This window comes from Lissotriton helveticus, chromosome 3_1 (genome assembly GCF_964261635.1).
Source record: "Lissotriton helveticus chromosome 3_1, aLisHel1.1, whole genome shotgun sequence".
NCBI classification, from domain to species: Eukaryota; Metazoa; Chordata; class Amphibia; order Caudata; family Salamandridae; genus Lissotriton; species Lissotriton helveticus.
Window position 1 is genome coordinate 1,853,669,681 of NC_136061.1, and position 15,945 is coordinate 1,853,685,625.

The window sequence follows — 15,945 nt, forward strand, 5'->3', positions numbered from 1 at the left end:
GTTTGCTAGAGGAGCGCTTATTTGGGTGGCCCCAGGAGTTCCCTTTAAGGCCACAAACATTAGGCAAGATCCAGATGGGAGGTATGTGATGGTGGAGGGGACGCTAGATGGGCGATGTATATGCGTGGTAAATATATATACCCCAAATAGTGATGATGGAGAGTTTCTGAGCCGAGTCTTGGGGCAGTTAGATCTAGATCCAGAAACAGAATTGATTGTTGCAGGAGATTTTAATTGTGCACTAGATGGGGAGTTCGATAGACACCCCCCAAAACTGGATGCTAAACCTAAAGTGAGAGAGGATATGGGCCAGATGCTGAAAAACTATCGCCTGCTGGATATATGGAGATACCGCAACCCTGGCCATTGAGTGTATTCGTGCCACACACCTGCTGCCAATACCTATAGTAGACTACACTATTTCTTTATCCAAATGACGGATGCCCATCAGATAGGGGAGACACAATATCTGGCCCGCTATCTGTCCGATCACTTCCGCCTGTTAATAACATATTCTTTGGGCTGGCTGAGATCTAAGGTACCGCTATGGAGGCTAAACCTCGAAGCCTTTGCAGACCCGACCTATAAGGACGCAATAACGAACGGGCTAGATGTCTACTTTGATGTGAACTGGGGCACTGCCAGCACTAGGGCGTTCGAATGGGACCTGATGAAGTTGGTGCTGCGGGGTGTCTGTATGTACACGGAGGTGGGGGGTTAAGAAAATGCTGGAACGGGATATACGCCACCAGGAGGAGCGCTTGGCAGCTCTGGAGAAAGAGCTTCCCACGGACAGGGAAGGTCCATCTAAATGGGCAGAATTGAGACGAAAGATAGGGGACATCTGGGACTCACTGGGCAAATTTAATAGAACTGTGAGCAGACGCCGTTGGTATATGGAGGGGGACAAGGCTGGGCGTCTATTAGCGCGCCTGATTAGGAAGGAGACTCAGCCTCACCTGATTTTAACAATAAAAACTGAACAAGGCCGAATGGTTTACACACAACATGAGATCAATAAGGCATTCGCATAGAATATACTCTGAGCCCCAGTCCCCCACCGCCCCTCAGGTGGTGGAGGCCTATCTAGCGGAGGTGGAACTGCCCTGCATAGACCCTGAGAGTCAGGAGTCATTAGGGGCCCCGTTCAGGGGGGAGGAGATACGGGCAGCAATCGCCCATTTGAAGACTGCTAAGTCCCCCGGGATGGATGGCTTAGCGGCTGAGCTCTATAAAGAGTATGGGGGGGTCTTGATCCCTAAACTACTGGCAATCATGACGGAAGCCAGCGAAAGCAGAGTACTCCCAGATTCCATGCGTGAAGCACTGATAGTGATGATCCCCAAACCGGGAAAGGATCCCCTGCTGCCCAGTTCCTATCAGCCAATTTCCATGCTGAACGTGGATCTTAAAATTATTAGCTAAGTGCTAGCAAGTAGGCTCCTCCCATATCTCCGGCACATGGTACATGATGACCAGTCTGGTTTTATATCAGGCAGGAATACATTATCGAATATCCGCCACCTCGCACATGTTATGCAATCACTGGAGGGAAGTGCCCAACAGAGCACCTTAGATGCTAACTGCCCATAGATCTTCGTATGGAGCCCTCAGAAACAAGATTCCGTTCAAAACTTAAAACTCATCTTTTCCCTGCCAACTACAACTAGTGTTTCTAGCTTAATTTTCCCCCTCCCTCCGGTCTCCTGCCTTCTAGGGTCTTACAGCAATTTATAGCGCGGGGACACACTGTTTTAGTGTAACCAGGCGCTCTAGAAATGGCTATGTTATTATTATTATTATTATTATTAGTGTTCCTAGATATCGAACAAGAGTTCGACTCGATCCAATGGGAATATTTATGGCAGGTGCTTCTAAAAATGGGACTGGGGGAGGGTTTAGTAAATTGGGTAAAACTACTTTATGCTCAACCGGTGGCGAGGGTTCGCACAGGACGGCACGTGTCGGACACAATGTCAGCTAGAAAGGGGGATGCGACAGGAATGCGTTCTCTCCCCCTTGCTGTTCGCCATGGCAATGGAGCCATTGGCGTGTCATCTCCGTAGGGTACTGCAGGGTAGGGGCATCCGGGTAGGTGATACGGAACATATTGTGTCTCTGTACGCCGACGATGCTTTGATATACCTGCATGGCCGACCCAGTCATTTCCGTTACTGATTGCCGCAGCATCCGGGCTTTACATTAATAAAGCAAAATCACAACTATACGCAATTGGGTCAGCGAATTAATGGGACGGGGCTCAGCTCCCGGAGATGGGACTTCCATGGGTAGCGGACACACTGCGCTGTCTGGGGATATGGATAGGTAGGGATGAGACCACCTTTTACCAACACAATATGGGAAGGATACTACAATGTCTCCGGGGCAGTGTTGCCTTCTGGAACACACTCAAACTCTCCTTGATGGAGAAGATGGCCATGATAAAGATGGTGGTCCTGCCTAGATGTCTTTTCACAATGCAGGGTTCCTTCTTTGAACTCCTGCATCGGGTATTTAAGGAATTGGATACACTGATCACGCTAATGCTATGGTATGGGAAACGGAGTCGGGTTAGCCTAGAGGTCATGAAGCGTAGGTGGGGCAAAGGAGGTTTAGAAATCCCTGATCTGGAACTTTATTACTTTACATCGCAGCTCTAACATGCTATAGCATGGTTGGACACAGACCCCTCCTGGGAAAGGTCCTTGCTGGCAGCCATCTATGGAGATCGACAGATAGGAGCACTTCTCTGGCGGGCAGGGGGGCAGCGGGAACAATGTCCGCCATTGGTGCGGCTATTAGTTGCAATATGGAACCAAGTGGTCTGCAGACTTATCAGGGACCGGCCGTTTGCCTCAGAGACAGATTTCTGGCTTATGCCACCCTTTGCTCAAATTGAGAGGGTTATGTCAACTGACAAATGGAAAGAGGGGGGCTGCCTTATGCTGTTGGATCTCTATACGGATAATACATTCATTACCTATCAGGAGGCAGTGGCTAAGTTTGAGCTGGGGTCAGGACAATTTCGGCAGTATGCGAAAATAGCGGCAACGGCACGGCAATTGTGGCCTTCGTTCCCAGAGGCTCCGGAGCACCCACATACCCTGGTCACTATGATCACCATTGCTGGGGGTCAGAAGTTTGTTACCCACCTATATAGGGTGCTAAGAGAGGATAAAAAGACTGGACCCCTAAAGATAGAGGATAAATAGGAGCTGGTGTGTCCGCCAAAGAATACATGAGAGTGTGCGGTAGGTGTTGGTATGCAATCGATTTAAACAAATCCAGTATAACATAGTACACATGACCTACCTCTCACCCAGAGGGCTTCATGTCTTTGATATTTCGAGGGATCCTCACTGCCCTAGATGGCACCACACTCAGGCGGATTTTCCACATATGGTGTGGACCTGTCCGATGATCCAGACATACTGGACAGCGGTTCTAGAGAACCTAACCAGAATTACAGGGTGGACGATTGCTATGGATCCACGCCCTTGTCTCTTGGGCCTGATTCCTCGGGATCCTAAACGTAAGACAAGTAGGCGATTCCTGATTTTGGGACTTGTTATAGCTAGGCATCGCATTGCGATTCATTGGTTAACCCAGCAAGGCCACTAGTGGCGAAATGGAAAACAGACTTGAGAGAGTGGGCTCTGGTCGAAGAGGGGCATATGCGTAGCACCAGAAGGGATGGCAAACTACCTGAGGTATTGCTGGCGTGGGGAGTGATGGTTCAGGAGATAACGGGACAGGCCTCACAATCCACACAGGGGTCACTAGAGGAGACGATTTCCATCGAGGGGCCAGCCCCATGGCGGGGGGGGGGGAGGAAGAGTTGAGGAAACCCAGAACGAGCATTTAGATAATGGACCACAAGTTATGCAGACCCGGGAGGGGGGATTCGAGGGGGGGTTTAGGGGGATGGGGGTTTGGGGGTAGGGTTAGTTACAGTTGAGATGTTATGACACAAAAAACGAAATGAACCATGATACCTTGAAGATCCTCCATGGAAATGAATATAGGTCTAAATCCCTGAGCTTATTGTTGGACTGTTTCACTGCCTTGACTGAGGTAAAAGAGATATGTAATTGTGATTGTAATTGTTTATGAACGTAATCTGGAGATTTGGAGGAACAAACTAATAAGGAAATATATTTTTTTAAAAGCAGCATTCAAAAAATATCCTTGATTGATTGAAGTGATACATTCTATTCAACAGTTGTCCTTTAAAGACAGCAGGCTCTGATTATTTTAAAAAATGGACTACAAATTTCATATTACATTTATATAAAGAATACTATGATTTAGAGATTAATACTAGCAATTACTTGAGCGCAGGCATGAGAGTCTAGGCATAAACGGTTGTGGGTGGGTGTTTTACGTTATTATCGCATATGACACAGTTGAGTCCTTTGCTCACTTTGCCACTGGATTCCAGCTAAACTGGCTGATGAAGGTGTTACCCAGAAACTGGTCCCAGGATGCTTGTTTCCGGTTCAGGGAAGACCTGGCTTGACTGAACTGTTCCCATGAGGTACAGGGTCAGACTGATTTTCATATAGCTGTGTCTGAACTGGGGTGGGAAGTGAGCTAAAGAATGATTATGGATTCAACCGTGATGTGTGAATGGGGGTGAGTGTCTGAAAAGTTTCAGCTCTTCGCCCATCATCATCTCCATGTGTGATTGATGCACCTGGGTATATGATAACTGAGCCCTGGCCTATCAGAGCAATACCCTACTTACAATAAAGGCGGAACGAATACCACTCGTGTTAGTATTCCTCGTGCAATGGTCCTGGAGTTCTGTACAACAATGATGTCAATTTGTGTGATGTGTTGTCACTTCCTGTCATGTCATTAAAGGCAAAGGAGTGTGATGTCTCTTCCACTATCTGCTATATCTTAACCCTGGATGCAATTTTCGCTCCTGGTTATGACCATTTTTAGCCCAGACCAGACCCACCCTCCACTAAAGATTTCTGTAGAGAGCCATAAGGCAATTTTGAGTAAAAAGTTTTTTTTTTAAATCAGTGGGTGAGTCGAGTCCTCCAGCGAGGTAAGTAGCGAAGCTTGCCCCATGGTCTTTTCTTGTAAAGCTGCCCTTACCATCAACACATCAGAGTGCTAACCTCACCTGCACCACCAATGTGTAATCCCGAGGCCTGGCCTGCAGACAGTTCAACTCTACCATTCACACCCCAACCGGGTTTGCGCACTGATAAGGATTTAGTTGGCATTTCTCCAGAGATCACGGCAAGTACAGGAGCCGGAAGAGTCCAGAAATATAAATTCTTAAATGAGGAATTGGTTGTGCTGGCAGATGAGGTGGCCTAAGGAAATGTATGCCCATTCAGGGGACTGCAGCAATATTTAGGATTAGGAACCTTAGTTAGCCTCTTTATAAACTCTGGATTTTTTCGGATGTAATGATGTACCTTCTTTTTCTTTGTTCCTCATAGAGCACACATGCCCTCTTGTGGTTACAATTATAATGCCATGTTATTGGGAATTGTAAATAAAGATCATGATTTGGGGGATCGTTCTTGCCAGCTTGTCAGTTTACTGGTTCAGTTGGAAACGAAACAGGTTTTTCGAGACTTTTAGAACTTTATACGGCTCGGCCTTAGCCAAAGCAGCTAAAGAAGTGGCCCAGGTTTGGAAATCAGGGCAGTTTTGAACTTGCAAAGACACCTTGTATAAGTGTTTTCCATTGCATTAAACAGAGACGTTTTAAGGCATGGGCATGGGCAAAGTGAGCAATTGTTATGGTATGTTATGTAAAAAAAATAGCACCTCACACACTGACCTTTCAGAGCAGCCGCCGGGCACTGCCTGATCGCCCTATAGGCCAGTAAATCAGGGAGAGTTTGCAGGTGCAGAGCCGCCCCACAGGAAAGACCCCACCACCTCCCACTGTCTCCAGCTTCTAGCAGGGCCAACCCTGGGAACACTGTGGCTAATTCTTCTTACATTTAGCAAATACTAAATTTTCTCCAACTGGCTTGTAGGCCAAGTATTGTGCACAAAATATAAAGACAAACGAATTAATCCTATGAATTGGAAGCTGGTACAAAGAACAGCTTGGAAGGCTTATGTGTTAATAAATCTACTACAGGCCTCATAGCATATTCATCATATTCAATATTTATTCAGTGTATTGACTACTAGAATGATAGAAATAGGAGAAATGAGAAATCTGATTCCCTATCTAAGTTTGGGAAAACAGCTTCATGTTGCAGCAGATTTGGGAATTCAGAGACAGAAAGTTCAGCAACAATGTAAATGCCCAATTTTTAAACCATTGCGATTGGAGTAGGGCACGAGCGCAATGAGAAAGTATCTCCCAGCTAGGACAGTTCTGGCTAGTAAATACGATTTCAGATTCATGCAAGTTCTCTGCAAGAATATTTGTCGATACCCACTATGTTATCATATTTAGTAAGGAGTAGATGTTGACTGAAGTGGGTTAAACGATTATTGAACCTAGGATCAACGTTATGTCACCCTCATCCGTGAAAAAAGGTGCCTTATATTGAGGCAGGGCGTTTTACTAATGATAGCACATAAAAGGTGAACAATGTTGGAGAAACTGTGGATTCCCGAGGGATACCTTACGTCACAGGCGTTGCAGAGCAGTCACATGAGGTTGGATTACCGACTGCATCCAATCAACGAGAGGGTCAAGAGCTTGGCCCACAGATCTTTTTTAGTGCAAAGACGAACTTTTGACAAATTAGGGAAGTAATTGTCAAGCAAATTGCACACTCTTTAGCCATTTCGTAGTTGTGCACTTTTCGACAATGTTTGCATGTGGTAAAGTTGTTTGGGCAGAAAGGTCTTGCATGAGACATTTTATCCTCAAAACAGTCTCCTCTTGGAATCTCCTATGACTATTGTTCGCAAAGTATGTGTGGGAAATCCAAAGGAATGAAATAATGCTCCAGGTGACACTGAGGCAACTGTAAGACAATCTTTATTCCAGGTTGCATACGTGTAACATCACGTTGGTGGTCCTAGCATAGAATGCTGGTAACCGCCGGTCCCACAGCATACATACATGCAAGCCCATTCAAACCCCGCAAGATGCCCCGGCTCCCCTCCCCCCCCACCCTGAGCCAGCTGTTCCCCACAGCGCCATATACAAAACATCCCCATCACCTGCAACGCAGCTAACACAATGGGTCTGACACGAGCAACAGTAGATAGCGCAGCCGATACTCGCAGCCTCACGCGGCCCCGTTTTTAAAAGGAGAGTCACCTTAAGGAAACAAGCATTTACAATGCAATGGTCTCGGCATGATTAAAGGTAGAACTATTGGCATTGTTGATGACTTTTTTTTATCATAAATAAATGGCATTGTCATTTACATTGCCAATAGCTTAATCGTTAAATAAATGGCATTGTCATTTAAAATGCCAATAGCTTAATTGCTCGCAAATGCATGACCTATTACATTTACACCCACAAAGAGCCACACACACAAAGCCACCCACACCGAGCCACACACACAAAGCCACACACACACATACAGAGCCACCCACACAGAGCCACACACACACACACACACACACACAGAGCCCCCCACACACACACAGAGCCCCCCACACACACACAGAGCCCCACACACACACAGAGCCCCACACACAGAGCCCCCACACACACAGAGCCCCCCCACACACACAGAGCCCCCACACACACAAAGCCCACCACACACACAGACCACACACACACACACAGCCACACACACACGCACAGAGCCACACACACACACACACAGAGCCACATACACACACCCAGAGCCACACACACACACACCCAGAGCCACACCCACACACAGAGCCACACACACACACAGAGCCACACACACACACACCCAGAGCCACACACACACCCAGAGCCACACACACACACCCAGAGCCACATACACACACAGGAGAGCAAGCACAGCAAGGGGTCAGGGGAGCAAGCACAGCCAGGGGGCAGGGAAGCAAGCACAGCGAGGGGGCAGGGGAGCAAGCACATACCACTGCAGTGATTGCTGTCAACCACGTAATGACACCACCTGTGTTGTGTATTGTGTCATGAACAAAGTAAATAGAAATTATAAGCCTTATACTAATGGTGCATTAACCCACTGAGCTATCTTGGCGCGTGTAAGAGCGCCTCGGGAGGTATTCTAAAGACACACAGACCAAACTGGCGCTGCTGCTTTAACACTGAAGGTGCCGGGAGGCAGAGTCCAGGGTAGGGGAGACAATGAAAGAGTTGCAGACTGGGGGGAGTGGCGGGGAGAGGTCCCCGACTCGCGCTGCTGCCTCCGTTCTGCCCTCAGGTGAAGCCCTCCCTCCCTCCACCTCCTCCCCCTGCATGCATTCCGCCTCCATCCTCCCATCCCCAGCAGAGCTGCTCTCTCTGGGCGGCCTTTCGTTCAGAGGAGGAAACTGCCCGGTAGAACACAAAACAGGAGCCCTCGCACATCAGCGGCAGAGGCACCCTCCCTCCTGGCCGAGCAGGGCACCCTCGCACCGCAGCAACAGGGCACTCTCGTACAATAAATAGCAGCAAAGCAGAGCTCGCACCATAGCAGAAGGGCAGTTCTCACAGCAGCGGAGCAGACCTCATACCACAGCAGAAGGGCAGATCTTACACCATAGCAGCTGAACGGACCTCGCACCATAGCAGAGGGACAGCTCTCACCCCACAGCAGCAGAGCGCAGCAACAGAGCGCAGCAGGAGAGGCGCGCTCTCCCTGGCCGAGGGAGCTTCAAATTTACTGAAAAATTACTTAGTGTGCATGCGTGAAATGACACGCATGCACACTAAAACGGCAGCACACGGGGGAGATCAAAACTACCTGTATTTTAAAAAAAGAGCATCCTGTGCATGCATTTACTGATACGCATGCGCACAAATGAGGGGGGAGACCAGCCAGACGGGGAGATTGAAACGACGGTACACCGCGCTTAAGGCACTTAAGCCGAACTTCCAAAACTGCACAGTGACCACTATATTAAATAATAGTGCGAAATGCTGCCTATATAGTGTAGAGCCAGGTTTTAAGTGTCTTTCTAAAAGGCAACAGCAGCTCTGTGATCACGGTAAGGCACTGTGGAAGGGAGTTCCAGAGTCTGCCTGCAGTGACCGAGAAGTCTCTGCCTCCCCATTTCTTCTTTCGGGTCCTAGGCACAGAGGCCAAATTACGGTGTGTCGAGCGAAGGGTTCTTGCTCAAGTGTGGGAAGGACTCCGGGGTTAATTCGCTTGGAGTGATGTTTTTTCCGCTCTGTGTGCTTTTCGTGTGGTGCTGGATTCCTACACCACAAGAGCCAAGCTACACCCCCCCCAAGAGGACAGGGTGGCTCACCGCCCTTAGCGCCCAGAAGTGTATAACCTTCCCCTGCTCCCGCCAAACGTGACTCCTCTTCACCACCGCCGTGAGCTGCATTTGCCCCGTTAGTGTTTCTGATGTGAGATCCACCGTTTTCACGTTAATAAGCAGTGCGCAAGACTGACGGTACGGGGCACAGATGGTACGCTTCAGACGTACGGGGCACAGACGGTACGCTACAGGCGTACGGGGCACAGATGGTACGCTTCAGTCGTATGGGCGAACTTCCTGCACTGCTAGGTGGAGTGCGACTCATACCCGGCCGGTCACAACACGCCGGTACGGTTCGCAGGAGCACAGAGGGCAATGCAGTTTGTTAGTACGCCTCCAGCGTACTCGTCAGACTTGCTGCACGTTGCACACACGGAGTGCGGGCGGACTTTGCAGGCAGGTGCGAGGCGTACGGCCACACGGATAGGGCGGTACATCTCGTAGGGGGCAATGAATGCTGGTGCGGTTGTTGTACGCCAATGGCGTACGACACGAACAATACAGGGGTGCCGGGCACAAAGCGGGGAAAAGGCTCTTCACTTGCGGGACGACCGGGAGAGGGTGCGCTTTAGCGTACCAGGAGTCTCCGGGGATGCGCTTCGCGGCAAGGGTTCTCCCCTCAGTGGGGATGTGCCTGGGGGTAGCCGCGGAGCGGCCTGCTTGAGGCATGGAGGGCTGGAAGCATCGTAGCGCCACCATCTTTCTCCGAGGTGAGGCAGAAATGCCTCGGAGAAACACACGGCCATTTTCGGATTCAGGGGCGTGTTTTTGCAGTTGAGTGACGGATGACGTCACGGCTTAAAAACTGCAAAAAAACACGACCCCGAATCTGCTAAAGACGGGGCCTGAACCGAGTGACGCCCCTCTCCTCCAATGGCTGGCCAGCATTTACAAGGCCAGCCAATGGAGAAGAGGGGCGGGTTCAAGCCCCCATACTGGAAAACATTAAATCTTCGGCTCCGCCCACTGCTTACAGCAGTGCGGACGACGACTCGACCTAAAAAAGGATGAGGGAGTGCCTCGAGGACAGGGGAAGTCCCGAAAGAAAGGAGAAGCCCAGGCTTCGGTGAGGAAAGGTGGTCGGAGGGCGGGGGACGACGACCATAAATTGGAAGTCGGGGAAGAGAAAGGTTACGGGGAAAATAACCAAGCGAACCAAGCGAACAGAAAGAAGTTAGAATGAAGCAGCGATCTGGCTAAAAAGCACAGTGGTAGCAAGTAACATAACAGCAAATAACAATCAGTATCAATAATATCAATATCTTATGTCTAAATAGTATTAAAGTAAGAAGAGAAAGGAGAGCAACTTATCTGCTTGCGAGCCGCATTTAAAAGATGCAGCTCTGCTCTTGCTCATGCCTTATATTGTTGCTATGTTGTCACCACATTCTTATTCTTTCTTTATGATGTAAGCGGCTGTTTGTGAGTTGCATTAAAGGATTAATGCATAATGTTAGCCTCCATGTCTTTAATGAAATCCAGATTCTCTGGTCATGTTAATATGAGAATCGCAAGTACACTCGCATCATACTCATAGCGAGAGCAACTGCAAAGAAAGGCCGCGCTATTCAGAAAGCCCACTCACATAAAATGCACACTTACATAAAATGCGCAGACGTGCATTTAACACACCTTCCCCTTTTTTTTTCATATGTAAAAATAAATAAACTTGAAACTTCTCAGGAGGGCGTCTCACTTTTAACTGTCTAGGAGCACACATAATATCACGTAGTATAACAGGTTCTACATTCTTGCTGCACTCCCCCTCCTTTACTTCAAGAAACACATTGCAACTGGAATTGTCCATATGTTCCATCCTAACCTTAAACAGAGACACCCCATTAAGATTCCATACAGTTCCCCCATCTATACGCACAGCATTTGTGAAAACCTAAATGACCCGAACTGGGTCAGACCAGATGCTGCATCCCATTCCATCAACCCTGGATTTCCTAATGCAGACCATGTCCCCAACTTCCACACCTTGTTTACTCACTCTACCCCTCTTTCTCCTCATGTCATGCGTCATCCTAAGTTTGTATTCCTCCATTTTGCGTCAAAGACCAACAAAGTCCAAATCAGTTTCCTTGTTATTGCTATCCTTCCTCATCTTTGGCAACCAAGATACTATCTTGGATCCTGGCTTGCATCCCTTCAATAATTCAAACAGACTAACTGACGTGATAGCACTAGGAGATGTCCTATATGCCAACAACATAGACTGCAAAGCATTTCTCCAATTGAGACCGCCCTTAATGGATAATGGAATAGCTTCCTTAACAACACGGTTAAACTTTTCCACTTGAGCATTAGCCTCTGGATGGAACACAGAAATCCTTCTATGTGTCATGCCACACCTTGCGAAGAAATCCTCCATACAATTACTAATGAATAGACAACCATTATCGTAACTATTTCTTGGGGAATGCCCTCTCTACAGAAAACTTCATCCAAAAATTCAATAAGTCTTTCAGAAGTAACTTCCTTTACCATTTTGAGTTCTCGCCACTTGGAGTAGTAATCAATTAAAACAGTACCTCATGCCTCTTGTTTGGGTAACACAGCAAATGGGCCAATAATGTCAATGCCTAGTTTATGCCAAGGGGCCTCAGGGAGCTCAACGGGTTGGGGATCAGTAGACAAAGCTCTAGCTGATTTGTCACTGAGAGCACATTCACTGCACAATCTCACATGACGCTCAATTCAATTGTCGATACTAGGCCACCAGAAACTCTGCTTAATCCGTCTCCTGGTACCAGAAATACCCATGTGACCTTCATGAGCTAACTCGATAATTGCCTCCCTCTGGTTGAAAGAAGGTACAAATTTGTCACCCCTGATAATAATCCCATTTTCCATCGCCAATTCCTCTAGAATGTTGAAATACCCCATAGTGTCAACATTTATTTTCCTTTCCTCAGGCCATCCATGTACAATACAATGTGACACAATTTTGAGCTCATTATCTTTTTCCATTTCCTCCATCCATTTCCCTTCCTGAACAATGGAAGACGGACTACCAACCATGTTTATGTCTCCTAATGTGAACGTGTCTGCTGTCTCCTGTTCAGTACATGGTAAAGGCAATCTAGACATGCAGAATGAACATTACTTTTGCCACTTACAAACTCCAACTGACACTGAAAGTTTTGTCATCTAAATGCGAATCTAGATAACCTTGCAGACATGGCCCGCCCACCTCCTGGTGCCATCATGTGAATCAATGGCTTATAGTCAGTTTTATTAATGAACTTGGTGCCCCACAGGAAGGTTGTAAAATGATCGACACCCCAAACACATGCCAGCAATTCCCTTTCAATTACTGTGTAATTATTTTCTGCATCCTTTAAAGCTCTGGATGCGAATGAACTATCCATTCTTTCCCATTGTCTCTCTGCATTAATACTCCTTCCAGTCCACTATTGCTGCGTCAACCATCACCACACACTGATTCCCAACAATGAAACATGGAGCATTTATACCAAATTTCTTCAAGTGCATAAATGCATGTGTCATCTCCTCAGTCCAAATACATTTTGCATTTCTTTAGTAAACACCGAAAAAACCTCCACCTTGGACGCATAATTGGAATAAATTTAGCATAAAACTCAATTAGGCCTAAATATGTTAACAGCTGTTCCTTAGAAATAGGTACAGGAGCTTTGATGATATTATCCACATGGTTTTCTTTGGTTTAATACCATTACCACTGATATTGTGCCCCAAATACTCTACTTCCAGCCTTCGAAATTTGCAGAGCCCCTTTAATGATAAAGCTGCCATAACTTTTCTCAGATTGCATTCATGGTTATTCCTCCCGAAAAGAAGGATGATATCTTGATATGCCACCACACCCGTTATGTCCTCCAAAGTTTCTTTCATGAGTCTCTGGAAAACAGAACCAGCACTGGCCAACCCGAAAGGCATACAACAGAATCTGAATAAACCTTCAGGTGTGATGAAGGCTGTCAGAATCTTGGAATCATTGTCAAGAATAACTTGGTGGTAAGCACGAGCAAGATCAATACAAGAAAAAACTTTGGCCCCTGCTAGAGTAGAGACGATTTTATGCAAATTGGGAAGGTGAAAGGCATCCACTGAAGTAGTGCTATTGAGGCCACGCAAGTCAATATACAACCTCAATTCACAAGAACGTTTGACAGAAATCACCACAGGAGATACCCATGGTAATGATTCCACTGGTTCAATAATATTTTTGTTGCATATCATGTAACTCCTTCGATGCTCATGATGGAATGGTTCTGTCATGAGCATCGGTGCCCCTGTGCTCATGAGGGAACCATTCCGTCATGAGGCCAGGGGCACGAAATCCCTCTGCTGCAGACAGCAGAGGGATTTCTAATATTCCCGTGTGACATTGGGAGCTGGGGAAGAGCTTCCCCAGCTCCCAAGGCCCCCTCCCTGGGTTCTGTGCCATGACGATCAGCGCGCACTTTGCGCTGTCGTCATTGCACAGAAACCGAAACTAAAATGAGCCTTTAGGCTCATTTCAGTTTCAGTTTCTATGTGCTCAGGGCGTTATCTCAGCCCCCCGGGCACGTAGAAAGACCACGGAGGGGGCCTTGGGAGCTGGGGAAGCTCTTCCCCAGCTCCCAATGTCACAGGGGAATAATAGAAATAAATCCCTCTGCTGTCTGCAGCAGAGGGATTTCTATTATTCCCCTGTGACATTGGGAGCTGGGGAAGAGCTTCCCCAGCTCCCAAGGCCCCCTCCCTGGTTTCTGTGCCATGACGATCAGCGCGCACTTTGCGCTGTCGTCATTGCACAGAAACCGAAACTAAAATGAGCCTTTAGGCTCATTTCAGTTTCAGTTTCTATGTGCTCAGGGGGTTATCTCAGTCCCAGGGGCACACCGAAAGATGGGAGGGGTATCATTAGACCCCACCCACTAGACACCAAGGTGCGGGGGGTCCAAAGGACCCCCCTGCACCCCAGAAATGTAACTTACAGTCCATTTAACACACATACATGCCCAAGGGCATATGTGAGTGTAAAATGAAAGTGTCAAAAATGCACTTTTGAGCATTTTTTAAACTTTTCTTAAATTAGCATGAAGGTTGACTTCATGCTAATTTAACACTTCTAATTTGCGAATTCGCAAACTTTTTCAGATAATGCATTGCATTTAAGAAATCGCAAAATTGCGATTTCTTAAATGCAATCGCAATTTAAGAAATCGCAAATAATTTGCGATTTCTTAAATTGCGAAAAAACAAAAAAGGTTAATGCATCCCAAAACAAAGAATTGCATTCGCAAACGGCCGAATTTTGCGATTCGCACCATTTGCGAATGCAATTCTGTTTGATGCATGTGGGCCTTAGAGTATAGCACTGAGAATTCTAAGTGCTACATTTTTTTTAAAATACGTTTTTAGCCAGTTCTGCTTTGGACACCCACATAAGTGAGGTATCATTTTACTCGGGAGAACAAGGGGAACGCTGGGTGGTAGCATGGTGATTCCACACAAAAAATATGTGGACAATGTGTATTTTTCAGCTAAATTTGAGGTTTGTATGGGATTCTGGGTAGGGAAACATTGGGGGATCCAAGCAAGCCATACCTCATTGGACTCCCCAGGGTGTCTAGTTTCCAGAAACGTGTGCATTTGGTAGGTTTCCCTAGATGGCAGTGAGCCCCGGGCCAAAAAACCAGGTCCCCTCCCCAAAACCAGGTAGTTTTGTTATATGCAATTTTGAAGTCTCCACAATACGATTTGGGCCATATCCTGTTTCAGCCACTTTGCCTACCCACACAAGTGAGGTACCAGTTTTATCAGGAGACCGGGGGGATGCTGGGTGGACGGAAATTTGTGGATCCACGGAGATTCCAGAACTTTCACACACAGAAATCTGAGAAAAAATTAATTTTTTCAGCTAACTTTGAGGTTTGCAGGGGATTATGGGTAGGAAAATGTTGGGGGACCCACGCAAGCCATACCTTGCTGGACTTCCCTGGGTGTCTACTTTTCAGAAATGTGTGATGGTAGGACATTTGTGCAGGCATGGTGATTCCACACAAAAATATGTGGAAAATATTTTTTTGAGCTAAATTTGAGGTTTGCATGGCATTCTGGGTAGGAAAACGTTGGGAGATCCACGCATGCCATACCTCATTGGACTCCCCCCGGTGTCTAGTTTCCAGAAATGTTTGGGTTTGGTACTTTCCCAAGATAGCCGTCGAGCCCGGGGCCAATACCTCAGGTGCACCTCCCCCAAAACCAGGTAGTTTTGCTATAGGTAATTTTGAAGTCTCCACAGCATGATTTGGGTCATTTCCTGTTGCAACCACTATGACTACCCACACAAGTGATGTACCATTTTTATCGGAAGCCCTGGGGGAACGCTAGGTGGGAGGAAATTTGTGGATCCACGCAGATTCCAGAACTTTCCCACATAGAAATTTGAGAAAAAAGTGAATTTTGGGGTGAAATTTGATGTTTGCAGGGGATTCTGGGTAGGAGAATGATGGGGGACCCACTCAAGCCCCGGGTGTTTAGTTTCCAGAAATGTGTGGGTTTGGTAGGTTTCCCTACATGGCTGCC